Raw genomic sequence first — 6,493 nt, 5'->3', positions numbered from 1 at the left:
TCCGTGGCCAGAGCCCACAAAACTGATGCTGGCCTCCCGCAGGCCCGCTGCGCCCCTCCCCAGGCGCCCGGGCCCCGCAGGGTCCGGCGAGACGCCCCCTTCCTGGAGCAGCGGGCGGAGCTCGGGGCACCGAGGAGGCGACCGCGAAGGATGCTGCCGCCGCCGCCCTCGCCCTAGAGCCCGGGCTGCCGTAGTGCGCGAGGCCTCCCTCCCTAGGGGAAGGGGCTGGCGAGGGCCTGGACGCCTGGCACCCCCGCCTCTCGGGGTCGAGCGAGGCGCGGCCACCGCCCTCCGAAGAGCCGGGCTCCGGCGCGGAGCGTGGGACATCGGGAGCCGCCTTGGCCTGTCTGATGCCCCAGGCCTCGAGGCGGCTGCTTTAGGCGTCAAGTTGAGCAGGGTATGTGTGCCCTCTTGGGGAAAGGGTACGAAATGGTGCTGACTTTCCCTCCTCGGCCGGGACAAGCTGGGACCCACGCACACACATCCAAACACATGCCCAGGTGAGGTCCCTCCCACCTGCTCTCCCTGGGGCGCAGAGACCCTGTCCGGATGGAAGCGGGGAACCCTTAGTCCCCGGCACAAACGGAGGACCTGGCGCAAGTAGGTGGAGCGGGCTCCGCAGCCTCAGCCCTGGCGTCGTGGACCCGAAAAGCGGAACCCCACGCGGCCAGCATCACCCACCCGAACCTGGCGACGGGCGCGACCAGGCGAGCTCCGCGGGGCCGCGCTGCGGGGAGAGGCCGCCCTGGGGCGCGAACGCAGCCCGCCCCGGGTATCCAGCAATGCGGGGCCTCGGGGTTGAAGTCCTAAAGTTACTAATCTGGCTCAGGGGTAGAGAGCGTGCCTCAGACCGCCCGGGGCGGTCATTTGAGCGTGTTTACTTAAGGACTTTGCAAGCCGAGCGCGCGCGAAATAGTCGGATTTCCAGCGAAGCAGCAAATATTTGCAAGCGGCAGAAAGAAGCGGAGCCGGACCGCGCCGCCGCGTCCCTCCCCCCGGAGCCGCGGCGCCGGCCTGGGCGGACCCAGCCGCGCTCTTAAGGACTGAAATGAAGCCGGGAACCTGCGGGGCTGGGGGGCGGGGAGGGCTCAGATCCGCTCCAAAGGGCAGCCGGGAGAGCAAGGCCCGCGGCCCCGGCGAGCCTGGGCTGGGGGAGAAGTCCCTTCCCACTCCAGCTCGATCAATCTTCCCTGGCTGCGATCGGTCAATAAAAATGGTGTGAAGCGGTCGTGGTAGCAGGGCGTCTGGGGAGGAAGTGGAGGCCAGAGGTGTCGAGGCCGGCGCCGGCGCCCCTCGCCAGCCGGGCGCGCGCCCCCGCGGTCTGCAAGCCTGCGGCCGGGCCCAGATCCACGCGCGCGACCGCGCGCAGCCGGCCTAGGCCTTTCATTGGGTGTCTCCATTTTAAGTGTCCATTGTTAGAGCAATTAGCGAGAGACAATAAGCACCAAGCAGCGTTTAATTCGATACAGCGCGCCTGCTGCAGCCTCGCCGGGCGCTTAGCAAGCCTGGCCCCGGCTTCCCGGGAGGACTGCGGAGGCGCCCGTTCCTCTCCTCGCGCGTTTGTCTTAGGTGTGGGAGTTAAAAGGGACGAGAGCAACGCGAGCCAGGCCACGGCGGGAGACCGGTCTCGGCCTCGAAAACCTCCGCCGGGCGCCCCAGACATCGTGGTGCCTTCTGGCAGCGCGCGCCCTAGTTCCCGGGACCTGTTAGAGAAAAACCGGGAGGACCGCGACCTGGAAACCGGTTTCCTTGCTCCTCTCTCCCCTCCTCGGCCACCCGAACCGAGTCCGAATTTCCTTCCCGACAGGGAAGGAGGGGCAAATGGAGACCCTGGTTTGGAGCACGTACGCACCTCCCTCTCCTCCGGGGTCCCGCTACCCCTCCTCGCCGAGGCCCCGGGATTAAGTTACCGTGGCCGGGCCAGGGTTTTTACTGGTTAGGAGAAGAGCACAGGTAAAGCTGTATAAACAGCTCCCCGGCTGCCGGGCGGGAGGGTTACGCCGGGGACACGGCCCAAGGCGCCGCCGGCAGCCAGGCTGCGCGGACGGAACCGCCGGGGAGCCCTCTCCGGCACGGCGCCCCAGCCCGCACAGGCTAAGCCGTGTTATGTATCCCTGCAGCTCCCCTCGCGCGCTCCTCCTCTCTCCCGCATGAACTGAAGCGCAGAGGGAAACCGCCGCGTGTGAGGCCCTAGTGAGGGCCGAGGGCCCGGCTCAGCAAGGTGGACCCTTCTTAAATAAAACATTGCGAGTAAGGACTTTGGGGAAACGCAGGGGGCAAAGGCACCCAAAACTCACTGTCAAGGGGAGGATGCTGGAGGCGGACGCGTCCGAGGGGGGACCGCAGGCGCTCGGACGAAGAGAGCTGTAAGGACGCGCCCTTCTCCCGGCTCCCACGCCCAGCCGCACGAGCTGGGGTCTTCCCTCCCTGGGGAATGAGCCGCCACTTAGCGGTAAAATGTGGTTTGATTTACGCTTTTTTCTTTTTCTTTTTTTCTTTTTGCTTATTCATCTGTCACCGTTTAAAACTCGGAAGGAAACCCGCCCAGGCCAGGAGGAGCGGAGAGCTCTGTAGAGAGTCAAAGAGAGAAGAGATGCGCTCGGAGATTACCCCTTCGCACTCCGCCCCATCCCCAGCCGCAGCGGGGGTCCCCAGCTTCGAGGATGCTGGCCCTGCCTCCGCCCCTACAGCCTTTTGCCCCGGTTGAGAAAACCCCTGATCGTAGGGAGATTAAAAATTGGGTAGGTAGGGGTGTAGCCGAAAGGGGAGATGGACCTGGAGCACACCGGGGATTTCTGCTCTCGGGTTTAACAATGCTCACGTGAAAGGGCGGGAGGGGGCGGGGTTGGGTAGGAAAGAGCTCCCTTGGAGGGTGGGCTGAAAGGAATTCGAGGCACTCCGGAGGAAGGCTGCACCTCCCTGCTCTCCCTCCCCCCTGGTCTTGCGGGGTTGGGGAACAGGTGGGAGCCCGAGAAGAGGAAGGGATGGAGGTGTCCCAGCGGGGCGGCTCCGGTCTCCTCCTCGTCCCCGCGCGCCTCTCTGATTCTTAGCGAGGCACTCGCTCTTCTAGCCGTGGCCTCTCCTCCAGGCGGGTCAGACCGAACGCTGGAGCGCCCTGGGCTCTGGACCTGGCGCCCAGGTCCTAGCACTTTTCAGGTGAAAGGGGGTGCCCGTGGGTCTCAGGTCACCCCCCTCCCAGCCTCCTGCCAGCTCCCCCTTGACCTCCGAGGGAGTCTCCCATACCTCACGGTCACCCACCTTCGGGCCCGGAGCAGCCTGGGCCTCCAGCGCTGGCTGTAGCCTCTGGCCTTAGCTACCCTCTCTGGCATCTCAGATGGGAAAGGTGGGCTCCGTCTTGCGGGTGCTGTGCTTTTACTCCTCTAGATTAGCTTGAGGAATGTGACTGTTGCCGGGCTATCGACCTTGGGAGTCCAGAGTCAGGTGGGGGGTGCTCGCAGCAGGGGTCGGGAAGATGGGAAGAGGGCAATACTGTGCAGATCCCGGAGAAAGTACAGGTGGGCTTTTATTTTGTTTGTTTGTTTCCGGTACCGGGAATCGAACTCACACCTCGCCCTTGCCAAGCAGGCGCTGTGCCGCTGAGCTAAATCCCCAGCACAGGTGGGCTTTTAAAAGCAAGAATCTTGCGAGTCTCTGGGCGCGCTGGAGGATGCAGGACAAAATCCGCGAATGCGGGGGGCTCAGAGCTGCAAAGTGGAAGCGTTCGCGCACACCCTCTCATGGCCCTCCTTCGGCCTGCGGGGGCGTCCTCGGCCCGCTGCCTCTACGGCCAGGGTCCCGGGCTCGCTCTCGGCCCTCCACCGCCTGTCACCTCCTGTACCTCTAGTAATTTGTTATATAAAACAAAACAGCAACCAGAAACATATGCCCCTGTTTGGCTAGCGCCTGCAGACCCTCCGCCGCGGACTTCCGGGGGACCTAGGCCGGGTGGCTCGGCAACTCTTTCCTTCGCCCATCGGCCTGTGCACCCTGCCAAGAGCACCCGCAGTCCCAGGGGGCCCAGCGGCCAAGCAGAAAGGGCCCCTGGCCCCACACCCCACGGTTGCTAAGCCTCTCTCTGGTTATTCCGGCCATTAAGAAAGACACGGAGATCAGGAGTATTTGGTCTTCCCGCAGAGACTAACCAGGAGAGAAACAGACACCAAGAATGAGACCTCACCTTGGCCCAGCCTAGAAATCATTAAAATAACGAGGCACTAGAGAACAGAGAATGTTCTCCACTTGGACCCACGAATGTAGTCAGGATTCCGAATTTCCTGCCACCTTTTATAGTCTCAGGACGCACACTGTCAGAAGGAGCCTCAGCCCCTGGACTTGAATGAACCTGCCGCTTCTGGGGCCTGTCTGGGTGGCTCCCAGCACCCCAACAGAAGGACTGTGCCGATGAGTGCCAGGGCCCCGCTCCCAAACCTCCAGTGCACCCCGGCCTGACCCCCCACCCCACAGAGCTTCTGCAAGAAGGCAGAGTGAAAGGGAAGCACAGATCTCCCCGTGTCCAGGGTTTTAGTGGGGACAGAGCAGCTGCAGTACCGCCATCCCGGTGTGGCAGGGGTAGCGTGGATGAAAAGAAGGTGGGCTGTGGCCCGAAGCCACTCACCATACCCTCCAAGCCCAGCTGCCTCCTCGGGCCGGGAAGCTCAGGCCTCCCCATGCAGCTGGCTTGAACCTGGGAGCTGAACCCTCCGTTCTAGCCGTCAGTCAGTACTCACAGCCCGAGCGACCTGGCACCCACTTGGGCCTTGATCTGTCTGAACTGACGCCACATCTGGACTCGAGTTCAAATGAACAGAAAACACTTCTATTATTCCACTGGCACCATGCAAGGTGAGCCCCCGCCTCTCTAAGAGCAATCCGGGCTGCACACATCTCATTTACGGACACCTGAATGGACGCAACCCGCCTGGCTGGGACTCTTGGCCCGAAGCCTGGCACCGGGATCAGCACACAAGCATCTTTTGCACGGCAGCCGCCAAAGGGAGGAAGGACCAGCGAAACGCTGCGCACCTACCTGCCCCTTCATGGTTCGTCCTCTCCCACCTACACCCCCAGGGTCCCGGTGAATGTGGGTTGCTGTAGGGAGGAGGAAAGACCAGGAAATATGGGAAGCAAGCCTAGAAGGGGAAAGACGTGCTGCCGGTAGACTCACTTCCAACCCCCGCTCTGGACAGAACTGCCCACACCGTTTCCTCAAGCACCCAGTCCCGCCTAAGAGGAAGAGCACCCAGGTGACATTTGGCATTACCGGTCTATGGGAGGAACCACCTCCCCTCAAGGTCCTGGAGGTTTGTGAGTCCAGCGTCCTGAGATGAAGTCCAAATCTTGTCCCCACTGTCCCTTCAGCTCCTCACAGCCCCGGTCAGCCTCTCTGGGAAGCTGTGGTTTTCTCACCCACCTCCAATGCTTCTGGAAGCAAAGGCACCTCCAGACCACCATGTCCCCAGGGGCCAGATGCCTATACATCCGGGCTCCAACTTTATCTTACAGTGTACATCGGCTTATTTAATTGTATGCAGAGACAATGAGGCTAAACACACACTTGTAAGCAAGGAAAATAAACATGAAATTGACACTTGAGCACAGACGCCCCCTCTGGAGAAGGCTCCTGGGCAGATGGGTTGTTTTCCCCCGGTCCTATGCCCTCGCTGCCCGAGGAAACGTGTGCCCAGCCCTTCCCAAGCGTTCCCACCGGCTCTGATATTTCCGCTCAGTTTTTCTTTGCCTTCTTGGTTCCACTGGCTCTTTCCCCCAAACAAGGACATCCACACACTCGCACACCACACTCACCCAAGGTCACTGCAGAAAGCTGAACGTTTCTAGAACAATCAGGACTGGCTCTAGTTCACTTTCTTCCAGAGGCAGCTGTCCCTTTGGAGGCAAGACCTCCGCCTAATTCTCTCCACGTGGAGCGGGGAGAGGGCGAGCAGAGCGAGGGGAGAGATCTGTATTCACTGACCTGGGCAGCTCGCTCCTGAGGGCCAGCTGTTTTTTATTTTTACCCCCACTTGCGGCAGAGATCTGAAGGCAGAAACGACAGGCCGAGCTCCCCCGGTTGCCGCCGCTGCGTCCGCGCTGCTGGAGCTGCTCACCGCATCTCAGGCGGGCTTGCAGCGCGAGGGAAAGCCTGGGTGCTGCGCATCCTTCCTCGAGCCCCCTCCCCTCTGCCTGCCCCTGCTCACTGCGAGAGCGGAGCTCTTCCGGGTTGCGACGGGGGAAAGGGAGGGAGGGAGGCACGAAGAAAGAGGGAGGGAATGGATTTCACCCCCCTTTTGCAAACAAGCAAGCCACACATCAGGGGTGTGTGAAACTGAGAGTGTTGGGGGGGCAAGAAAGTCTGCCTGAAATGTGACCTGTCCCTGGCGCCAAGCAAGCCGGCCCACTGTCTTCTGGCACCGTTGGAATTAACACTATAAATGTCATCGGTGGTGTTCGGCGGGTGGTTACCACAGGTATAAACACATTTTTGGCATCTTCCTCC

At 61.9% G+C, this 6,493-nt stretch overlaps 1 protein-coding gene across 1 annotated transcript in view; it reads right to left on the bottom strand.

The window, feature by feature from the left end:
• Gata3 (GATA binding protein 3) overlaps positions 1–6,187 on the bottom strand; it is a 29,440-nt gene extending 23,253 nt beyond the window's left edge. The window contains exon 1 of the mRNA XM_005383882.2: positions 5,972–6,187. The gene's annotated coding sequence lies outside the window, so the exon portion shown is untranslated. The remainder of the gene's footprint in view (positions 1–5,971) is intronic.
• Between the last annotated feature and the right edge of the window lie 306 nt (positions 6,188–6,493).

This window comes from Chinchilla lanigera, unplaced genomic scaffold (genome assembly GCF_000276665.1).
Source record: "Chinchilla lanigera isolate Chin_1 unplaced genomic scaffold, ChiLan1.0 scaffold00020, whole genome shotgun sequence".
Taxonomy (NCBI): domain Eukaryota; kingdom Metazoa; phylum Chordata; class Mammalia; order Rodentia; family Chinchillidae; genus Chinchilla; species Chinchilla lanigera.
The sequence above is the reverse complement of the archived record's forward strand: the minus strand, read 5'-3'. Positions and strand labels throughout refer to the sequence as shown.